The sequence below is a fragment of the Vicia villosa genome, linkage group LG5 (genome assembly GCF_029867415.1).
Source record: "Vicia villosa cultivar HV-30 ecotype Madison, WI linkage group LG5, Vvil1.0, whole genome shotgun sequence".
NCBI lineage: Eukaryota > Viridiplantae > Streptophyta > Magnoliopsida > Fabales > Fabaceae > Vicia > Vicia villosa.
In genome coordinates, this window is record NC_081184.1 from 103,584,860 (window position 1) to 103,606,418 (window position 21,559).

At 32.9% G+C, this 21,559-nt stretch overlaps 1 pseudogene; it reads left to right on the forward strand.

The window, feature by feature from the left end:
• The first annotated feature begins 12,918 nt into the window (after positions 1-12,918).
• LOC131605098 (uncharacterized) lies at positions 12,919-15,963 on the forward strand (annotated as a pseudogene).
• The last annotated feature ends 5,596 nt before the right edge of the window (positions 15,964-21,559 follow it).

Below are 21,559 nucleotides of genomic sequence, written 5' to 3' on the forward strand. Positions count from 1 at the left end.
ATTGTTTGGTGCCTTGTATGAAGCCCAAGGTTGAGGCTAACTGTTTTTGTTGGTTTTGACTCTACTGAAGAGGTTTTATTTATTAAAAGACTGTTTTTTCTTTGGAAGCTAACCCTTTCCAGGGATTTTGACTCAGCTGGTGAATTTGTCTGTTAAAAGACTGACTTTATCATGTTTTTGGAGGCTGACCCTTTCCAGGGGTTTTGATTGAAATGAATGATTGATTTTAATTGACTTTGGAGGCTAACCCTTTCCAGGGATTTTGACTCAGCTGGTGAATTTGTCTGTTAAAAGACTGACTTTATCATGTTTTTGGAGGCTGACCCTTTCCAGGGGTTTTGTTGAAATGAATGATTGATTTTAATTGACTTTGGAGGCTAACCCTTTCCAGGGATTTTTATTGAAATGAAATGATGGCAGAAAGATTATCTAGTGGAGACTCTTTGTTTAAAGCCCAAGATGAAGGCTGACTCAATGCTGAGGATGACCAAAACATAGATCCTAGACTCTACTAAGGAGGATTGATGAAGATAAGGGTGACAGAGACTGTCCATGTCTCTCATTCCAAAAATGTACTCAATGTGAAATTGAGACAAACTTAGCTTGTTTTTTAAGTCTGGTTTAAATTGGAAGAAACTCACCAGGGTAGGCTAAAAGGTGACTAAAGACCTGTTCCTATGTTTATAAGAAACCTGATGGGTCCTTGTATACAAGCTCAAGAGGAAGCTGGAAATGCTTTTAAGAAGCCTGTGGGTCCTTGTACAAAGCCCAAGAGGAGGCTAATCGAGGGTCCTTGTTATAGCACAAGAGAAAGCTATGTAGTTTTGAACTTATTTTGGCTCTAAGCAAATGGGTAAGAGGTTTCACCGGGAATAATTCCTCTTTGGGTGGATGTGTCCTATTATTTGGATTCTAAGGTTTTTGCCAAGATGTTTCACCGGGAATAATTCATCTTGGGGGTTTGAACTACAGATCTCTAATTAGGAAAGAGCCTTCACCGGGAAGACATTCTCAATCCTAGGTCATATTCCTATAATATATATATATAGTTTAACTGTCCTAAGGTTTATACTCAAACGCAGTTCTAAACTAATATATGCACAGTTTATATTTGACAGTATTTTAAACAAAGACTGTAAATTGAAAGCTTGTAAAGCCTAACCTGGATGGAGTGGAGGCCATTGAAGAAGTATGTACAGAGTCTCAACAGTATTTTTGTTGTTTTGTTGATAACAGTTGAATATATATGATAAACAGTTAATGGTTTTTGAAAACAGAAGAAGTGAAGATGGACAAAGGTCACATAGGTATCTGAAGAGTTTCACCGGGAATAATGCCCTTCAAATACCAGAAGAATGTTTTGAAAACAGAAAGAAGATTTTGAAAATACAGTTTTGAAAACAAGCTAAGAAGAGAAGGTTTTTTGGACTTACACTCTATTAGAGGCCCAGTTAAAAAAATGATTTACTGTTTATGAAAACAGTTGAAGAAAAGATTGAAATGATATAAGGTTTTGTTGTTTGAAAACCTTAATCGTCTGTTTAATCGGAGATTGAAAACAACTTTGTAGATTGACAAAAGTCAACTTAATTAAGGCAAAGATGGAATCTATACCTAAATAAGACCTAGATAAATAGGGTTTTTATCATAACATTATTCACAAAGTAATTAGGTTAAGACAAAATGAAAATATATATTTTAAAGTATTTAAGAAAACATTTAAAACATACTATTTTAAACCTAATTAAAATACATGAAATAAAAAATATTTTTATGATTTTTTTGATTATTTATAAAATATATATATTAATCAAAATGTGTTTAAAAAATGAAGTCAAAATGAATTAATTTGATAAGTTAAATAATTGGTTAAAGTTGTGAAGGAATTAAGTTAGAAAAGTGATAAAAAAATAGGTTTTGGTCCTAGCAAGGCTTGAACTCACGCCCTTATAGTCACACACTCAAAACAACACCACTGAGCCAAACGCCAGTTGGTGACTATAACACGCGCGCATTTGGTTTTGTTTTAAAACAAGTTAGAAAAATCTGAAAAAATAAAAGGATGAAAAAGTCTGGGGCGAGGGGGATTCGAACCCCAGACTTGTGGCATGATGATACTAAGGGCGCATGTGTGGCCACTAGGGCAAGTTGTTTAGTCGTTAATAAAACGCATACCATTCAAAATAAAATAAACCCTGCCCTGAGAATTCAAATTTGCGCGCCACCACCATCTTCGTCTTCAACCTCAAGCTCTATGAATTTGAATTTCTGAACTCACTCGTTTCTCAACCATTTGCCACGATGTAAACATGAAACTTGCTCTAAATTCACTCACGAGTCTAAATATGTAACTAACATGAACTAATATTAACTACATCTAACTAATTTATCAGAAATCGTGAAGAACCCTAAAATTTCAAAATCAAATTAAATGACTATACTGAAAGATAAATGGATGATGATAGAGGGTTTTTAATCCTCTGATGATGCTGAACAAGATAGAATCGAGCTATTTCACAAAAGGTACTTAAATTAGAGAGGTGAAGTTCAGAAACTTACCTCTGAAAATGGAGATCGTGAGGATGATTGAGAGCACCTGGGTTTGAATGAATGATCTCAATAGCTTCCCTGAGACTCAATGATGCTAACTGGATGCTTATTGTAGCCTGAATCCTTCTGAATTGTTCTATGGACCTCCCTCGATTTGAGCTTCAAGTGGACATGGAGGTTGTTGATTCCTGAGTTACAGATGAGCTGCAGCCATCTGGTTAGCTTCACTATGACCTGAGGAGTGTGTCTGGATGATTGGCTTGCCTTGAAACCTTCTGAATCACTCCATGGACCTCCAACTGCAAGTGCTCCAAAGTGAGAGCAACAATGGTGTTCCTCCACCTACAGAAGTGATCCAGGTGCTTGGATCACCTCAAATGACCTCCCTTGAGATGTTAGAATGCTCACTTCCCAAAGATAAGCTTTGGTTTGAAGAAATCGATTCTTCTTGCCAAAGAACTTTGAAAAACAATGAACAAGAGGAGAGAAAGAGAAAGCAAGTAATATGGTTGCTTTGGTGTGTTTTTGAATGAGGAATGCATCTGTATTTATAGGCAAATGGATCAGTATAGCTGCAGAGGAGTGAGCTTCCTTAGTGAAGTTGATTTGCTTTCTTAGCCATGAAGGAATTTTGCAAATATCTCTTATGTAATGATGAGAATTTTGATTCCATTTGATCAATCCCCTAGCCCTCGATTTTGCTTGATCTTAGGGGACAATTCTGAGCCAGAAATGAGCTCTAATTGGTTGGTGAGAAGATTCCTTGGGTGATTCATCAATTTGCCATAAATTCACAAAATGTAATCATTACATAATCACATGTTCTTGTTTTTAGAATCTTCTTCAATCCTTATGGCATGGTGAAAATGAATGCATGGCATGGTTTCAGATGTGTTATGGGTCATGTAGCATATGTATTTGAGGTCATGTGCACAAAACTTCAAAGTTCCAAAATGATGCATGACCTATAATTTCACTTCATGAGGCCATCTTTGAACAAGCATAACTCCTAGCTCAAATTGAATTTTGAGAAGGTTGAACACAATTTGGAAAGCCCTAAACATCTACTTTAAATCATTAGTTTATGTCTTCTTCAGAATCCTTTGGGAAATTTGTGAAAAATGAGGCCAAAGTTGGATGAAAACTAGGTTAAAACACTTAGAAAAATTTCTAAGTGTTTATGACCTAAACTTCAAAATTTCCAAAACTTCATAAATGGTTGATCTTTTGAAAAAAGTTCCCTTGTAAGATGTTGTTTTATTTTGCAAGATCTACAACTTTCATGTTGGAAGTTTTTTGAGTTGTGTAGGTGAAATTTTGAGATCTCACCATGCCTTCAAAAACCCTAATTCCCGACTTTTCGCTCCTTGATGAATTTCTTTGAATTTCTTTGGCCAAATGACTTTGACATCCATATATTGATGATATTGATCTTTGAAAGTCATTTTTTGACCAAAAACCTTAAAAGTCAATGATGATCCTTCACAGTTGACTTTTTCCTGACAAAGTGAATTTTTGGGCTTTTTGTGTAGAAATAAGATCTTCTCCACAAATGGATGATATAAATGGATTATATGGAGGTAGTAGAGATCCTTGAATCATGTCTTGAGTTTTGGATTCATGCCCTGATCAGAAGTCAACTATCTTGGTGAATTAGGTCAAAACCCTAATTTGTCGACCATGTGAAAGTAATGACTGTAGACTTTGAATTGAAGTGTGATGTCCAGTAGACCTTTTCATATGAGTTATTTGAAGAAGATTGATGTCTTTGAATGGTTCCCTGGGGCTTTTTAGGGTTTCCCAAAAGTGATCCCTGATTTTAGTCCTTGATAGGCTCAAAACCTTAGTCTGGTGACCTGAGTAAACCTGTACTCAGATGACTGGATGTCTAATCAATCATAGATGAGAAAAGTGAAGTCTTTGAGCCTCATGATTGTATTAGGGACTAATCCTTGTATTGATTGATCCTTTGCCTGAGCTTTCTTGTTTTTGAGCATCCTCGATTAGGTACCAGATGGAGAAATGACTACTCTGGGTACTTGTCTTGACCTGATGAAAAAAATCCTGAAGATATGTCATCTCAGGGGGGTCAAAAATTAGGGTATGACAAAGCCAATTCCAAAACTGGCCCATTATTGCCTGATTTTTTAGAAGGCCCAATAAACTATCCTTCTTTCGCCTCTCCCTTTTTGGCCCCAAACTAGACGTAGGCGTGATCCCTTGACACGTGTCTTCAAAATTATTGCCCACCACACTTCTCTCATACGACCCTTCTCCTTCTGAATTTGAAAAATTATCCTGATGGGTCCCTATCACCTTTTTTGGGTCAGAGAAAACATTTAAGACAGGAATATCCTTTTTGTTGGTAGAGCCTGTTGCCTTCCTAATTCCATCATTCCCCTGATTGTCTTCAGTACTAGGTACCTCTATGGACAAGTTATCTGCCACTTTATCATCTTCAGTCATAATCTCATAAATGTGATCCTCTTTACCCTCTGAGTTTTCTGCCTCGAGACCCGCATCTCCATCGTCGTCGCTTTCTTCATCGAAACTATCTTCACTGTTCGTCTCGCTACCACTACCACTATCCTCTTTAGCCTTCTTGAGAGGTGGATTTGCCGGTGGCCTAGATATTTCTTCCGCCAAACTGATTCGGAACATCGACCCATTGATCAATACCATTAAAACTTCATTAATCACCGCCATACACCTTGTTCTGATTCTTAGTCTAGCAAAGTCCATTCTGAATTTGGAAAAAGTGATATCATCACTTTCAATGAAAGTTCCCAAAGTAGAAGACACCATTTCAAAAAAGTATTTACTCCATGCATGACATGGAATCCCAGAACATTTTATCCAAACGATTCTCTCCGGATCTACGTCATTGTGCTTCCATCTTCTTATTTCTTTAAACCAGGAACTCCACCAATTTCTTCTCTCCTCTAAGAAAATTGAAATCTATCCTTCTACAAGATCTTCCAAAAGACATAAATTAGCTCCGAGGGGAGTAATTCTAATCGAGAATATGCCCTCTTCATGGAAAACTTGTTTCATTTTGAGTGTCGTTCCCGGATCCTTAACAATTCCCACGAAAGACTTTTCAAATTTCCTCAACTCTTCTTCTTCAAAAGTGAAACTTAGATGTATCCTACGTATATTTTCCTGACCAACAACTTCTTTCCTTTCCCCTTTTCTGATTCAAGGTTACTTCTGCAAACGATCTTCCATCAGTATTCTCGTACCCCCTGCGATCAGAACTTTGGTTGTTCTTCTGTCTCCTGTAACTAGCCATATTGTTTCTGCCTTTGCTTGGAATTCCTTCTGCCATACCTAACCTAACTATTATTTGAAATTTGGGAATGTTGGCAAAAATCTTTCTTCCCTCTAAAAAGACATTGTCTAACTTAGTTGCCAGCATCCTTGCATCAAACACGTCGAAAAATCTAGCGAACCCATACCTTCTTCCTCTCTTATCCCTCTTACTTGGAATATAGACTTCATCAATATCTCCCATCTTCTTGAAAACCTCGTAAATATCCTTAGCATGCCATTTATCATCAAACTCAGTGAAGTAGAAAGTTGTAATGTCTCCTACTCTCTTCTTTCCCTCTCTTCCAACAGCTTCGCACTTACTTACCGATTTCCTTTTATATGACACCTTCTTCCACACGGTTCCGTCCATGAATAAAACTGAAAAAAAAACCACAAAGAACAGAACAATACAGTCACAAAAACCAAGGCCCCTAACCCTAAGGTTAGGAGTTTAAGCCGAAGATTTCAGTAAGCTGTAATGGAGGATACTCTGTTCGTTCTGTTCCTTAATTCACTCCTACCTCAAACAAAACATACTAATACTTATAAAAGTCACTAAGATCTAAATTATAGATGCTCACTTTATATATATTTTAAAATACTATCTAATTTTTCGGTTGAGTTGATAGCTAAAAGAAAAAATATTAGAGGATACGCCTTCGAATCAGAACAACTACATTTTAGCATATTTTAATTTTTTTAAATTTTTTTATGACCTATTATTACCTTGATATTTATTTTATTTTTTAGGTTTGTTAATCACATCTCAACCTTCTATAATAAATTGATTCAAAAAAATTTGGCATACCTCTCACTCCTGAGAAAGCCATATGGTTTAAAATCACTTTATATCTGAATAGCTCTATTTTAAAGATCGATATGTTACTAATTTCACTCATAATAAACGTAGATTTGTAGGGAGGGAAATGTAGTATATATAATGTGATTTGTCCTATCAAACACTATTACAAAAACCCATGTTATCTTAGTTGGAAAATGAAAACTCCCAGTTTTATTCTTGGGTAAAGTTCTATCGAGAAAAAAAGTGTATTAGTCATGTGTGTTAGAGATATTTTTATTAGGGAATATTGATACATAGTGTATGAATAAATACCTTTGTGAGAGACACGTCATTTATCCACCTAAAATTTTAAGGTGACAGGTGAGTGGGTTCTCCCACTTATAAATGTTCAAGTCACCACATTCCTATACAATGTGAGACCATTTCTCCACTTACTCATACTTGCATTATTATTCTAACACTCTCCCTCAAGTGTGAGTCCACAATGTTCTCCCTCACACTTGTACCGCCGTTGATACCTTACAACGGGACACTACTTCTTGGCATTTTGATACAAGTGAGTCGGCCCCTTTCCCGAACCAATACATAGTGTAGGACTAGACATCTTTGTGAGAGACACACCACTTATTCACCCAAAACCTTAAGGTGAAAGGTGAGTGGGTTCTCCCACTTATAAATGTTCAAGTCACCACATTCCTATCCAATGTGAGACTATTTCTCCACTTACTCACACTTGCATTAATATTCTAACACTCCCCCTTAAGCGTGAGTCGACATTGATATCATTTGTTAGGAGAGTTTTTTTCACTAGGGAGCATTGATACGTAGTGTAGGACTAGACACTTTTGTGAGAGACACACCATTTCTCCACCTAAAATCTTAAGGTGATAGGTGAGTGGATTCTCCCACTTATAATTGTTCAAGTCACCACATTCCTATCCAATGTGGGATTATTTCCTCATTTACTCACACTTGCATTATTATTCTAACAATGTGTTCGATCCTCAGCAACAATATTTTTTGAATTTTTTGGATTTTCAAAACAGTGCTACTTTTTAATGTGTTTTTCTTTTTAATCTGCAAAGCTTCAAATTTGTTCGATAAATTCTAAACCTTCCTCATCATCAACAACAACAACAAAATCAATAGGATCCTTAAACATTAAATCTCAACAACAACAATAACAAAAATAACAACAGCAACAACAACAACAAAAATAACAACAACAACAACAACAACAACAACAATAACAACAACGACAAATCAATAGAATATTTAAACATAAAATCTCAACAACAACAATAACAAATAAACAAAATCAACATCGTTAAATATTAAATCTCAACAAACACAATATTAAACATTTTACTTTATACAACAACAACTAACATTCATAAGTTGCTTCCATGTCCTAACTAACATTAAACAATTTTAACAAGGAATTACTAGAGAAGATATTACATTAAGAAACCAACTTTGAAACATTTTCCTGCTCTTGCTTTCATTATCATTGTTTCCATAATTATGTTAAGTTTACATTTCAGTATTTTGCATCCAAGATGGATAGTTGTGGCATTCACGTTGTGATTGGCTAGTGAGTTACACGTAAATCAATATGTTTCATGTGAAATGATGAGTTGGAAATATTTTGACTATTGTTATTTTATAAATGGACAGAAAATATTTGTTACTTAATTTTTTTCATCAAATTGGTCATAAATAAAAAATAATAAAATATTACTTTATCCTCGACTTCCATCTCAATCGAGGTAATAGGTCATACAAGAATTTTTTTTTAAAATTAAAAGGTGATAAAATATAATTGTCGGGATTCGAAGGCGAGTCATATAAATACTTTACCCCTTATTTTCTAGCTCAATCGAGCTAATAGGTCATAAAAAAATTTTAAAAAAATGAAAAGGTGCTAAAATGTAGTTGTTGGAATTCAAATGCGTGTCCTCTAAATATTTTATCCATCGATTTCAGCATAGCCGAGGTAATAGGTTATAAAATAATTTTTTTAAAAAAATAAATGGTGCAAAGATCTAGTTACTGGGATTCGAAAGCGCGTCCTTTAAATAATTTACCATTCGAATGTCAGCTCAATGAAGAGAATAAACGGTATATAAAAAAAATGTGACACGTCTATACTTTAGACCTCAATTTTTTTGATAATGAGATAAAATTTTTATCATATAAAATATATTATTTATAGTAGTAAATTTTTTGATAATTTGAAGATTTTTCACAATACTTTTTACTTGTGACAATATTTGAAACATTATGGTGTCCCAGTGTAGTTATTACAAAAATTCTTTTGAAGACACTTGTCATCTCTTCTTAGAATACTCCTTTAATTTGCACATTTGAAATTGATTATACTGTAATATGTTATTGAGAGACCATTGGTCCTCACTTCAATGCATAATCTTCTTTCCACCAAAAAGTTCATGATGGTCGAACTCATTAAGTATTTTCTTGTAGTTTGTTCATGATATTGATAGCTTTTTCTTTTCGTGCTAAAAACCTCTATAATTTGTTATAGCTACTGACTATATGTTTTTAATATATAATGAGTGGCCACTCCCAAGGAGTATAAAAACACAAACAATCCGATGATCTTGTTAAGTACATTTACTTAATACTTAATAATGTAAAGTGGTATTTCATTATGAAATATGCATTGTAGTACATACTTATGACATTAAGAATCTCAAGTCCTTATTTAATTTTTTAAAAACGTTTTTGTAAAGTTTCTTGCATGACCCTTAGTGAATATCAGTTCTCTATGTTCAGATATGTTGCGAACAATGCTGAAATCAGAAGATACAAGCATTTACGATAAAGTTTTAAATGCCATCTTTGATGAAGAAATGTTAAGCTCAAAACACATTCATCAGTTGGTAGATTAGGGCCAGTTGGAGATAACAATTCGTCCATTCAGCACACAGATTTTGTAACCCAAGTCCGATATTACGTTGTAGAAGTCAGCAAGGATGTTGCTGAGCACCTAAAAATACTATCGATTCGTTTACAGAAGCTACAACTTATCTTCTCGTGGATGCATGTTGGTATTTCAAGTGCGGGAAATGACTGATAAATGGTTGAATATTTTTGTATAGTTTCACTTGTTTTGTTATTGTTGTAGTAGTTCACCGTGTGTAAACTTTCTTATAATTTTGTACACTTTGTGTATCTTAGATTAATACTTTTGTAAATCAACTGTTCATTTTGAAGAATATATATATGCATCATAGCTATTTGGTGCAATGAAAATTTCCTTCATTGGTTAGAAAAATATGAAAATAGTGACCTAAATGTGGTATGTGTGATGTGGAAAAAATATGAAAAATAGTGACTAATTGTGGGAATGGAAAAATATGAAAAATTAGGTAAAAAAATTACAGGGAAAAACACCCCGAATTCGCTTAAAAGTAGCAAACTTATTACATCGGGTAATTGACAGAACAAATGTAAAAACTTGTTTATTATATCGGGTAGTTAGTGAAACCGATGTTAAAAATAATATCTTACATCGGGCCTCTAAGCCAACTGGTGTAAAATATGACATATTTTTTCTAAAAAAATAATTAGTTTTTTTCTCACATCAGACCTAACGTTTAACCGATGTGGTATGTGGATTTTTCACATCGGGCTGTGGCCCGATGTAAAATGTCTCTGATATACTACATCGTTTGGATTTACATCGGACCCACACCCGATGTAAAATGTACTTTTGCCCCGATGTAAAAGCTTTTTTCTGCACTAGTACTGTGTGTGTGTGTGTGTGTGTGTGTGTGTGTGTGTATATATATATATATATATATACTTGTATAAATTTAAATTACCATTTGCATCTAAGAAGGGATCCTAGCTATAAGATATATTATTTATGGAGTTGAACATGGAAAATATTTTCTTTTCCTTTGGTTTTTATAAGAGAAAAGGGTATAAAATATACTACATTTGTAACACTTAGTAAATATTCAAAGAGACACAACTCTAGTAAACTTGCCTGTTGCAATTCATTTATTTCATTTTCCCCTGTTCCTAATTATTATTCAATAAATAAAATAATATTAATTAATAATAAAACAAAAACATGACAAAAATTTAGAGAATTTAGGAGTAGAATTTACTGAGAATGGTGTGTTCAAGAGTCTTGGCTAACTCATGGTAACTTTGATGAGCTAGTATATGGAGTTTTCTATTAATTGGAATGCCTCCTATGTACACCTTCACAAAGAAGCTACTATGACCACTGGAATCATAGTTTTGTTGCCAATGCCCCATAATTGAAATAATGTCACTAAAAATCACCTTATAATAGTTCATAATATATGAATGAGTAGATTAGAAATGTGGAATATAGATTAACCTTGGATTACAGGATTAGAGTTAACATGAAAATATTGAGAAGAGGAATTGGTGAGTCCAAGACTAAGATGTGTGGGAAGTTATTTTTGTTGTTGTAGTGTGTTGAGAGTGGATGCATTTTAAATACAAATTTGGTGGTTGGTGTTATTTCTAATAGATGAAGAGGGATTTGGAGTATTGCATTTTTTCATTGTGGAAGAATCAAATAGCTATATGACAGAACAAGCTGCAAACTTATCAGTAATCCCTAGGTAGAATTTTAGAGTATTTGTAGTGTATATTTGATTTGTTTTTGGAGCATACAAGATGTTGTTGTTTGGGTTACTTTACTATTATTGTTATATTGGCTTTTGTTTCTTACTTTGGTTGTATAAGTTTGGTTTTACATGGCTTATATGCCTTGATTTATTTAATATATAATTTTATTTTGACTCTTCAAAACAAAAACAAACTAAACTCATAACAACCTAATAAAATATCTTATAAAATTCAAATCAAGATCTTATAGTATGACATGTGATTATCAAATTAAAAAATGTTGATTGGCTCAAGTGTTTATAATGCATGTAAATTTTTTATTATTAATACTCACTTTGACCTTTTTGTGATGCAGGTTCTATTTGGATTTTCTTGTCTTAGATAGCCTTTGTTGTTTGTTTTGTTGGTAGCAGGTATGTCTTCTTGATTGGAGGTTATTGATTGGAGGTTATGTTGTTTTCGTTCTTTGAATATCTTAACTCAAGACTTTTTTAATGACCATCTTAATTCAAGAATGACCACCTTAAATTTTTGCTTGTTCAAAGTGGAAAAATGGATAGATGTAATTATTAGCCATTGGATTAAAAGAAATGCTAATTTGTTTTTTCCTTGTTTATATTTAAGTTTTTGGCTATCAAGTAAATCTCTAATTGATTTGATCTCTTTCTTTTTTTTTTGTATCTAAATAAATCATGACATTGAGATTGTAATATAAAAGATAATTATGAGAAGTTGTTGTTTTACTAGTACATGCTAACATGCTAATGTTTCTTCTTGCTGCAGGCTTTGAAGAGAGATTTTAGAAGGACTCTTTGCTAATTTCATCTACTGTTTGACCTACCTTGGTTAAGGTAATTTGATCTAGTTTCAATTAGCTTCTGCCTTCTAGCTTCTGATTGTGAGAATGGCTCAATTAAAATAAGTTTATGGTTTTTCTGATTGTGGCAATGTTGAGATAAAAAAATCTAGGAGATATCAAAATTATGATCCTTTTATATTATCCCAACAAGCTGACCAAGTTTACTTTACATCTTTTTCTGAAGGGCAACAAAGTTGGCTAGGTGTCATAAAAACCAAGGCATAGAGTACCATTAAATATATGGAAAAAACAAACACGAAACAACTGATGCATATCAAGATGATGATGTACATAAAGTACCTATAGTTGTTTCTAATGATGATTTTCATCAATGCCATGTTGACATTAATGGTATAGGAGAAGAAGTGCCAATCTCTTTGTTGAAACAACTTGATTCAAAACGAGTAGATGAAGATGAGGATGAGAATGAGGATGAGGATGAGGATGAGGATGAGGACGAGGACGCCAATTATGATTATGATGGTATTATGCATTATTTATTCATGGAAAATATTATTTGTTTTTTTTGCTTGTTTAAGAATAAATTAATATAATATTTTTGTTATTCTTATGCATATTTATGGAAATTATTGTTTGTTTGTTTGTATGTTTTTTTATAATTCTTATTTGTTAATGTTCATTAATCAATTTGATGTTTTGATTTTTGTCTATAGATGGAGGACAGTGATAAAAAAATGGTGGAGGAAGAGGTATTGGTAGAGGTATCAGTAGAGGAAAGAGAGGTAGGATTACTGCTACTATGTCACGATTTACTATTGGCCAACCTGTGAATACTCAACTACCCCATTCCACTTCTATCCCTAATATTTCACCCGAGAGAGTTGAGGGTACCACTACTTTGTCACAAACTATTATTAGGCAGCCTCCAAATCATTCCACATCTCATAAAGTTATAAATACCCAACTTTCCACTTCTACTCCTATCCCTCACGTTTCATCTGAAAGAGGTAAGAGTACCACTACTTTGTCCCCATCTATTAATGTTCATCCTACAAATTCTTCCACATCTCATAGAGCCACACATTCTCAATTTCAACACTCCACCCCTAGCCCTCATGTTTCATCTGAAAAAGGTAGGAGTACCATTACTTTGTCACCATCTATTGTTGGCCAGCCTACAAATTCTTCACATCTCATAGAGCCACACATTCTCAATATCAACACCCCACTCCTAGCCCACATATTTCCTCCTTGATTAGTCCCCTCATTTCTTCTACGCATAGCTCATCACATGTCCCATCAACTGATGTATCCGGTGATGATCCACATGTATCATCATCTCATGTTGATTCACCTCCACAAATCGGAAGTAAGGACCCCACTGATGGGAGAATTTGGATTCGTCCAGTCCATAAAAAACATAAGTTTTAATAATTTCTTTAACTTATAAATAAATTATGACTTTATCTTATATTTCTTAATTTTTTTGTAGATTTGACCCTGCAATTCAGCCCACACGTGAGATCGCAAAAATTATCAAACGTAAGTTTGTAGTGTCTTGGACAAACTATGGAGAGATGAAGGGAGATGAAGGGTAGGGAAGAATTTAAAACTTTGAACGAGTTATGACTTGGAGAGTTTAAGGTATGAAAGGATAAATATGACATAAAGTTTATGTATATTTTTATTTAATAATTCCCTTCACTATATTTTAAAGTGTAAGTTGCAATTTACAAAGATTTTCTGTTATATGTTCTATTTGTGTAGGACAAACTATGTTAAAGTATGAAAGAATTTAATGTTTATGAATTTACAGTTTATAAATTTAAAGTTTATGAATTTAAAATTGTGACCGAATTGTGGCTTGGAGAGTTGAATGTATAAAGGATAAGGATGACAAAGTTTATGAATATTTTCATTATAGGTTCTGTTTGTCTTGTATAAACTATGTTAAAGAATGAAAGAACTTGAAGTTTATGAATATTTTCTATTATAGGTTTTGTTTGTCTTGGACAAACTATGGAATATCTTAGAATTGAACCACACTTATGAATATTGAACCATCATTTTCATTATGGTATTTAATTAATATCCTATATGGAATATCTTAGAATTGAACCACACTTACCTCGTAATTTTTGAGGTTCAGTATAATATTTTTTCCATTAATTTATATTTTCTATATTGTAGAGAAAGTACAAGTGGCTACCTGAACATGAGGAAGAAATTAAGAAGATATTTGATCATAAAGCCTCTGATACATACTCAAACACAATGTATAGGTGAGAAAGAAGATTGATCCTGGTGATTGGATTCCTGTTGAAACACTTAAGATATTAGAAGAAAAATGAAAAGATGATAAGTGGAAGAGAAAGTCAAAAATTAACACTCACAATAGAAGATCTTCGGATGGCCACTACACACTGGAGGATCAATTCCAACAACTGAACACTATAAGAGATTAGTAAGAAATTTAATTTCTTTTGTAATGTTAAATATTTCAATTTTAATTAACATTGATTTTTATTTTTATTTTTATAGAAAAAATACTCAGATACAAATCCAACTTGTTGGGAGTTATTTCAAAAGATACATAGAGTCAAGGGTAACCCAAACAAGTGGGTTTCTTCAAAATCATAGATGGTTGCTGTAAGTTACAATTTCATAAGCTTTTTAAGCTTGTTATTTTATTGTTTGTAGTAATGATATACTAATTCTTTTATCTACTAAAATACTTGTATTAGATGTGGTTGTTCTATGTTGCACGCTTGTATGAATTAATGTTTGTACTGATGATGTTCTAAAGATATATGAATGTTTTATATTATTAAATGTTTGTAGTATAATCATGTACTATCTTATTGTTTTGAGTAATATGTATTTTAATTAGTTTGTCAAATATTTCCGGTTTTCATGTGTGAGCTAATGGTTCTTTATCACTCTCCAGTAAATTATATCTTTGAAATACTATACATTTTACATGAGCATACTTTCAATTCCAATATCATTTTATTATTTAATGCAGAGAGGTGTGTTACTCCACACTCAACAACTTATTATTTTATTATTTATTCAATTTCAATATCTTTGTATCATATTTCACTGTCAGTAGACATTATATACTATATATAGTCACATAGCTTGAACATAGATCATATTATTTAGTGTTTTGACTAATTATATTCTTTCTCTTTATTTAATTTTTATTTACAGAATGAGTATGAAAAAAAGGATTCTTGAGAGGGACTCACAAGAGGCACATGGAGATGCTGTTTCTAGTCATCAATCTGACAACATCATCTTCTTAGATGTTGTTGAAGGAGTGGACAAGAAGGGCCGTATATATGGTTTGGGACCAGAAGCAGCAAAATACAAGCCATCTAGATCTTCCACATTTGACGGTATCTCATCATCTGAATATGAACAAATGAGGACTGTTATTTCTGATTTGTCTACTGAAAACAACACCCTTAAAGAGAAACTTAAGACTCGTGAGGATTTGATTCGTGCGTCGCAAGAAGACTCACGTTTGCTTAGAGGACAATTGTTTCGATTTATGTAAAAAATTTAGCAGGTCACCAACCTCCACGTCCGGATCAAAATTCGTCTTCACCCACTTCTTGAAATACAATACTAAATTGTAGTGAATACACTTTTGTTTGTCATCACTTAGTTTTAAAAACAATGGTAGTATTATTTTCGTTGTAATTTCTTAATTTTAAGAGCTTTTTAGAACTATTTTAGTTGTAATATTTAGTCTCAACAAAACAATATTATGATTTTAATATTTAGTTTTAAGAACATATTTTTAGTACTATTAGTTTTGATTTGGGAAATATTTATTATATTCACAAAAATAGTTTCTTGTGTTTCATATTTATGATTTGATATATTTTTATTATGATGATATAGTAAATTCAGTTTCAATATTAATTAAATTTGTCAAGAATTTAAAATTTCAATAATTATGTGCAGGTTTTTATGGAAAATAAATGTCACTAAATAATTCATTTAATTTAGTGAGGGAAACTATCCCTCTTAAAAGGAGTATTTATATACTAATCTTTAATAATTAGGGACAAAATATAAACGTCACTAAAGTATATTCACTAAGGTATTTCAAAATCCCTCACAAATTACTAACGGATTGCTTTTCAATGGTTTGTGAGGGAAATTTAAATTTAATGACGTATTGACTTCGTAACAGTTTATAACGGAATTAAAAATCCCTCACAAATTATTTGCGACATTGAAATTCGGTACGAATATTTGTCCGTTCCTAAATCCGTCACTAAATGGTTTTGTGACGGAATTTTAATGAATTAGTGACGGAATAATATCCTCTCTAAATTCAATTTTTTTTTAGTAGTGTACCAACTTTTGTTTGATATATTTGGTTTTGCATGAACAACCTTCATTTTAACGATATTTATCCCGATCTATCTATTGTGTTAAACAAAAATAATTAGTGTACTATTGTATACATACTTGTGTAAAATACACATGTACACTTACATTACGCAATTGAAAATTTTAAAAAAGTTGGTCTAATTTATCATGCTTCAACTGCTCATTAAATCATTCAAGTTAGTTGACTTGCTCTTCCGAAACATTAGTTAACATGTAATACTGATGGTGCATTTAAAAGATCTCTGACCTTGAACTTATAACTTTGAGAGGAATATTCTAAAATCCCAAACTTTCACCACTATACAACACTATACTCTCTTAATGTTGAACATAAATAAATAGTTAATCTTAATAATCATATAAATTACTATAATTATAATGTGACATTGTTATTTGTAATATCATCTAGTAACAAACTAATTAAGGTAAGAATACTTGCATTATATAATGATACACTTTTGAGTTTGACATAAAAATTGAAAGGATAGAGAAACATTAAAAGAAAATTAAATTATAAATTACAAACATTATGACTTGCAAATATTTTATTTATTAGTATGCATGGAAGTAATAAAATTATTTTTTAAAAATATAATTAGTATAATTTCCTCAATTTTCAACGAAGTACTCACAAAATTCATCAATGCACTTAAAATACACAGGTAAAATCGCCATTGGACAATCTTCATTATAATCACAAGGAAAGCGAGCTGCAATGTCATTTTAAAAAAATTGTTATTAAAAGTTGTTATGGAAAGTAACATTAAAAAATTGTGTTAAAAGAATATACTTTTGTAACCATGACAGGGAGAAAAAAAGATGATTAAGGCATAGATAAACACAAGAATTTGAGTCATAATTTTCTTATTTATTGTGTAAAAATTATATATATTTATATCTTAATAAGTAAAAAATTTCACACTTTGCTTACTTCAAATAAATAATTTTTAACGTTTAGAAGTTGCAAGAAGCCAAAAAATTAGAATTTATATTATTATTTTTAACAAAAATGTTTTAGGTAACTCTTAAGTTCACTCAATTAGTCGTTTGACCTTTGTAAAGATCTCGCATACAATTCTTGATAATCGTCAAAATTCATTCTATTTTATTATATATATTAGCCTTACATAATAGATAAGGGGTAAATTTTATTATAAAAATAACAGTATGTATTTTAATAAATAACACATCTGGACAATTAGACCAAATAGTTTTTATATCAAAATCAATTAATATCAAATATGAAAACAATTTGTTGAATTTGTCTCATAAGTAGTGTAAGTGGGCAACAATCGAAGCTGCGGAGCGGCCTCGGGCCTTGCTCTTGTGTTTGACCCAAGTGTTTGTTAGGGGGACAGAGGTGTGTGGGGGACGGGGGCGAAGTCCCGTACGGTACATTTTAGAGATATTATTACAATCTAGATAACTAGTATATATATATATATATATATATATATATAATTCAGAACAAATCAATAAGACGAAACTATAGTTATTATATAGTCGCAGACAAAGGCAATCTGACCGAACTGTGTGTGAACAAAAATTTTGTGTGTTGCTCTCTACTATGATCTATATGTGTGCACCTATTCCAACATTTGGTATTAGATGATGCTTAATCCTGGAGGTGCGAAATTCAAAGTGGCTCGGTTCGACGGAACGACAGTTTCAGTTTATGGCAAAGGACAAGTAAGGATCTGTTGGCTCAACAAGGTTTATAGAAGGCGCTTCGTTATGAGAGACTGGCGGACATCACAACCATTGATTGGAACCAGGTGAAGGACAAGGCCACGAGTTTGATAAGACTTTGTTTTCCTAATGACGTTATGAATCATATCCTAGACCTCACAACTTGGAAGGATGTTTCAGATAAATTAGAAAATTAGTACATGTCCAAGACACTCATGAATAAATTGTTTGCAAAGCATCGTCTCTATAGTCTGAAGATGCACGAAGGAGGAGACTTGAAGGCTCGTGTCAACGTTTTTAACAACATCCTCACTGATTTGACACGACTTAGTGTGATGGTTGGCGGTGAGGATAAAGCCATTATTTTGTGGTGCTCTTTACCAAGCTCTTATGATCACTTGGTGACCACTCTCACATACGAGAAGGAAGCAATCACGCTGAATTATGTTTCATCTACCTTTTTGCAACACGCACAACATCGCCAAAGTGTAGAGGAAGGTGGAGGAAGTTCAGGTGAACGTTTATTTGTAAAGGGAGGTCAACGTTGTGGTAGAGGCAAGGGTAAAACATTGGGTTTTGGAAAGAAAAAGAGGCTCAAGTCCAAGGACAGAAAAATAACATAATGTTATGGTTATATGAAAGTTGGCCATTGGATGAGGGACTGTTCAAACAATTCTGGCAACAATAGTTCAACAAATGTAGTTCAGAATGATGGTTCTTGCAGTGAAGATTATTTTCTTTGTGTTTCATCTACAGAGTGAACTAATACATGGATCCTTGATTATGGGTGCTCCTACCATATGACGTTGCACTAGGAGTGGTTCAACTCTTGTAAATCAGGTGATTTTGGTTTTGTCTATTTAGGTGATGATAAAATGTGTACCATTACTAGAAAGGGGAAAATTAAAATTGCAAGGATGAAATGACAGTGAAAAGGGAAAAGAGGATTGCACGAAACATTTATAAGTTGTTGGGGAGCACAATTATGAATGATGTAAAATCTATTGAAACTGATAATGATGCAACCAAATTGTGGCACATACACTTGGGTCAACTCAGATAATGATGCATTCTTCAGAAGTATTGTAGAGTTTGTTTCAAGGTCAGTAACACAACACCAAGCAAATCTTAGAATATGTCTATTATGATGTATAGGGGCCTACAAAAGAGCCCTTCGTTGGAGGTTTCAGATACTTTGTGACATTCATTTATGTTTTTCTCCTAAGGTCCAGGTTTATTGTATGAAATATAAATTTGAGGTCTTTGCCAAGTTCAAACTGTGGAAGGCAGAGGTTGAGAACCAGATAGGGAGAAAAATAAAGTATTTGCAATATGATAATAGAACTGAATACACTGGCAAGAAGTTTATGCATTTCAGTGAGGAGAATGGAATCCTGAGGCACTTTTGTGTGTGGAATACACCACAACAAAATGGTGTTGTAAAGAGGATGAACATGTCTCTGACGGAGAAGGAAATGTGCCTTCTATTGAATTTTGGTCTTTCAAAAGGTTTCTAGGTAGAAACACTCAATATGGCATGCTATCTAGTCAATAGATCACCACATGTTTCTTTGAATGACAAAGTAGAGAGGATGTGAGGACAGGTAACCTTAACTATCTGAGTAACTTGAGGATTTTTGGGTGTCCATCATATGTTCATATTTTCAAAGAGGATCGGCCTAAACTTGACCCCATGTAAAAATAATGCATCTTTATCGGCTACATTAAAGGTGTGAAGGGGTCAAAGTTATGAGATCTGGTTAAAAGGAATGTGATTGTGAGCATAAAAGTTGTATTATTGAGTAGTTGATGTTGAAATAGTCAGTTGTGACACCTGTGTCAGATGAAATTGTAGTCACATTATTGTATAGTATCATTTTTTATTTGATTTGATGTTTTTGTCACTTAAGTGTATGCGTTATTTTATTATTTGTAATTTGTTCTTTATTTGATCATTTGCGTGTTTGTAATTCATTCTTCAATTTGAGTTGTATTATGTTTCCTATGAATATTTAGCATTGTACCATTTGAACCATTATTTATACAATAATAAGAATGTTGGTCCATGATCCTTTTTTAATCCTAGCAAGTTGGTTTTTATTGTTTCATCAGGTGTTTCTTGAATCACAAGTTAAAACTCTTAGGTCAAGGTGTTATGTTATTTAACTTGAATCATATGTATTGTATGACTCGAATGACACAAGTTGTGAAAATCTAATTTTGCCTCTATGTGATTTAATTCAAAATACAAAATGAACTTGACATGAATCTTAGCTCTCTTTGAAAGAAAGGTATTGGCTCTGCCAAAATATATTTGAATCATACATTACAAGTGACTCAAATTATAACATATCATAACTCAAATCATAGTTTCTACTTTATTCAAACCATAGGTTCAAAAATTCAATTTCCCACCTTAGATTTAAATACTTGTTCCTTTGATCCAAACACATGTCAAAAAGAGACTTAGGTCATAAGAATTAACTCTTATTGTTATTCTTTCTCATGATGAAAGCTCTTTTGAAACCCTAAGACAAGAATGTCAATTTTTCTTTTCTACTTTATTGTGTTTATCCCTAGCACCTTGTTTCTTTCTCTTGTTTAAGGAATAACTTCTTGAGTGTAAATCCATGTTAGATATGAACAATATGAAGGTGGCTTAGAAAATGGGAAGGGACTGTGGTTTTAAGGGTGAAGGAAGGTGTTTGGTGGTGGTCTGAAGTGAGGCTAGCACGACCGGTTTACTATGGTTCAGAGAGAATTGAGAGAGAGCTAGAGAGGAAAGGATTTAAGAGAGAGAAAGTGGGGGCTAAAATTAAGTGATCTTAGGGGATTCATTCTTATGAACTCCCCCTTTCTTACATTGCTTTGTGCCATGTGGATTTGTCCCTGGCCTCCATATTTGCTGAATTTGATAGTCAATTGAAAGATCTCGTGTAGCACTTTCCCAACATAGCCTTGTGCAGACTATCTCTTAGCTGTTGATTTCCTATTAACCTCTGGGTATTCTAATAAGATGCTCCTTGTTGAGTCATTTCTTTGGCTCTAGAGTTGGTCCTGGTTTTCCCTTGGGTTTTCGCCCATAGCTTTCTGAGCCCCTAGGAGTTCCTTTTAGCATCCTTCTAGCTTTTCTTCTTTTTGGGCTTGTTCTTTTTTTTATTTGGCTCATTCCCTTTTATTTTCATTCTAGTTTTTTTATCTTTATTTTGTATTTCATTTTATTTTGCATTTTTATTCTTGACTAATTAGAAATTAGTGACTAATATTAATATCAATGCTTAATTTGACATTAATGATTAACAAATTAGATTAATAGAGATTAGCATTAAAATCAACAATTT